This window comes from Melanotaenia boesemani, chromosome 5 (assembly GCF_017639745.1).
Source record: "Melanotaenia boesemani isolate fMelBoe1 chromosome 5, fMelBoe1.pri, whole genome shotgun sequence".
Lineage (NCBI taxonomy): Eukaryota > Metazoa > Chordata > Actinopteri > Atheriniformes > Melanotaeniidae > Melanotaenia > Melanotaenia boesemani.
The window spans coordinates 345,641-348,838 of record NC_055686.1 but is presented as its reverse complement, the minus strand read 5'-3'; the positions used below and the strand labels follow the sequence as shown (position 1 = coordinate 348,838).

At 39.4% G+C, this 3,198-nt stretch overlaps 1 long non-coding RNA gene across 1 annotated transcript; it reads left to right on the top strand.

The window, feature by feature from the left end:
- The first annotated feature begins 1,491 nt into the window (after positions 1-1,491).
- LOC121640121 lies at positions 1,492-2,250 on the top strand. Its single transcript, XR_006010372.1, has 3 exons — positions 1,492-1,586; positions 1,701-1,794; positions 2,139-2,250. It is a non-coding gene; the product is annotated as an uncharacterized LOC121640121 (long non-coding RNA).
- Positions 2,251-3,198: the final 948 nt, after the last annotated feature.

Sequence of the window (3,198 nt, the reverse complement as noted above, 5' to 3'; positions counted from 1 at the left end):
CTGGCAGGGACTGCTGATCAGATCGGGGATGAATAACCTGAGTCTGATCTGAAGACCTGCTGCCGCGATCCACAGCTCCAGCTCCACAGACACGTCCATGCACACCACACACACCTATATCCTGCCTGCCAAATATAAATAAACACTTTTTTTTTCTCACCGCCAATGAACGCTTATTTCCTGTACCCGTGTAGGTGTGTAGGGCCTACAAGACCCACTTAAATTTAGAATCGGTGCATACGGGGGCAGGCAACATAACGAAAGTTTCTTCATCCATTGAGTAGTAACTCTTATTTTGGAGGGCACAGCACCGGCGGGCTTCGAAGTCCCGCCCACAAATGAAACAAAATATAGATTGGTAATTTCATTTCTTGGCCAAAAACGAAAAAACAAAAAACGAACTGTTTTCCGGTTTTTGGGTTTTATTGTGCAAAACGAAAAACGGAGAAACGGAGAAACAGTCTGTTTTTGGTTTCTGCAAGTGCCTTTTATACCAGGAAAACAAACTGTCAAAAAGTACCTTGGTCCTAAAATCCGTGTATCATTCGTTCTTTCTATTTTCAATTGTCAATCAAAAATAAAAAAATGAAAACATTATGGATTATTTTGTTTTTCGTTTTTAAATCTAACACAAAAAACGAAAAATTGCATGGTTTTTAATATTTAAATTTTAGACTCTGATCAAAAATACGAAATGAAAAACCGGGCCACAGGACTGGATTTGATTTTAAAATTTAATTTGTCGGGTTTACGTGCCCCGGAAGCTTTGAAATGTCCGTTAGCAAACATTGCATCGATCTGACTAGCAGCCAGGAGCCATCAGCCCAATCAGCCATGGAGGTAATGGAGAGTTATGTGTTGTTTCGGGGAGCGAAGCATGTTACCCTAAAGGAGGAGGACATGACTACCGAAAAAATATGCAGGATTTTCCAGGTATATATTTTCACAAAGAACCTTTTCTGTGAAATTGTACTCCAGTTTTAACCACAAAACGTAACCTAGCATACATTTTGCATGAACCTCTCGCTCTACTTTTTCAAAGGTACAAAACTCCAGCGTCTACATCACCGCTGATAAGAATACGGACATATTCCCTGGAAATCAGGGTCCATTCAGAACTGTTGACCTTACAGTAAGGGGACATTAGGAAGTGCATGGAGAGCGTGACGATGTGTCTGGACCATTCCCTACCCCCCTTCTCCTTCCACCGACCAGCAAGTGCTGCTGTGGTCTCAGGTCATACCTCAGCTTCAACTGGAAGGCCGTCTCCAAGAGCTCCCATGACTAAGACATTTCAAAGGTGAACAAATACTTTAACACGTCAGGCTAATATGTCTGTCCGATATGTTCTGGCTGGATTACAAGAACGGATTTCAAAATTATTTTTGTCTTCAGGACCGTCTTCATTGCTGATCTTGTGGATGGCAGATTGGAAACAAGAAAAACCCCGACAGTTCGATTCTCAGAATTTGAGGCGAACGTCATGGGAATCACAAGTAAGGTAAATGATGCTCTAGAACAAGAGGACTCGTTCGTCCTTACCGATGGCCAGGGAAACCAGATCTTGGACACAGAGGGAACCAGAGGTGAATTAATAAGTAATTATGAATATTTATAACCCTCCGGTTTTAACAAAACTGCAACTTTTTCTGAAAAATGGTATACTTTATGTACTTCTAAATAAACTATTTTCTTCTCAGGATCTGTGTTTTGGAAGCAAAATGCAAGGAAGGTTTGTGCTGTGAAGGAAAGAGATTTGCAGCAGTTACAAGGAAGCAAAAAGAGGAGACTGAGGTTTGTAAACTTCATTATGTCAGTCATCATAATGGTAGATTTGTATGGATATTTTCTTCAATCAAAGTGAAGAGGACTGTCTTTGTGAGAATTTCTTTTACCAATATAGGCCATTTAAGTCTCTGGAATTTCCATTACATGAGTTAGACTCACTATGACTACATTAATGGATAGACTTTGATTAAGCATTGTGTATGAATTAGTTTGACAGACCAGTGGAAGTTGCAATGGTGGAGTAGTTGCATGTAGAAGTTTTGAAATATGACAGGCACCAGGACAACAGGCTACAGGATTTTGTTGAAACAAAGTAGGTTATAACATGTATATTTTGCCTGTTTTTTCAGTCGGCGAGATGATAATGGCCTGGATACAGTGTTTGATACAATTGAAGAGGTGGTCCTGGCAGCAGAGGGTCTTCGGGAGGTGTCAACTACAATCAAAGAGCTGACAAACCTGGCAAGTTGCAGCCGAAGAACAACAGTGTCCTTGACAGAGGCTGAAACAGCTGCTGTGAAAGATGCGTTCACCTGTATTGTCTGCAAGGGTAAATAAAAAAAGTTTTGTCTTCTATAGGCAGATGTCAGTGCAACTCATCTAGCCATGTTCATGAAGGAAATAGACCCAGACACCAATGATAATGTAACCATTTATGCAATTACTGTGTTTTTGATTTTTACAATTATTCTCTGATTCAAATTTGCAGGTCCACTGGTTGAACCCACGGTTTCACTGTGTTGCTGTAGCATTGTCGGCTGCAGGAGCTGCATTGAAGAATGGCAGAAAAATTCTGCATTTTGCCCAAAATGCCGAGCGGGTGATTTTAATCTCAATACACAAAAACTCACTGGACTGTCTGATGCACTTGCTGCCCTGGAAAACATACTGTGCTGGTAAAACTGTACAGTATGCATTTGTGCTCATGCAGTTCTTCATTGTTCAGTTTTAAAAATGTTTGTGCAGCTTCATAATATTTTATTTTGGCAAACTCATGTTTCAGTGTTTCAAGAGCCAAAGTTCCTCATGTTTGCACTATTTGTTAAGATATGTTAATATATACGTTGTTAATTTTCTTAGTTTATCCAGAAACATTGGTGAAATTTATACAGTTAAGACTCAGTAAGTTGTGTTGCTATGCTTTGTGTGCCAAGCTCAACTTCAAACTAATTTAAAGTCAACATAAAACGTATAAAGCTTTTATAATATTTTCTATGCCTTTGTAAGCCAAGAAGGGTTAAATAAAACAGTTAAAAAAATGCAACTTTATTTGCCAAATTATTCAACTGACAACTTAGGGCCATGGCAGCTTTGTAACATATTAATAACTACATCCAGGTTTTTCAGTATGTAAGAAACAGACCATGGTCTGCTTATTCAGTTACTCAAGAACACCAACAGTTGTGAGAA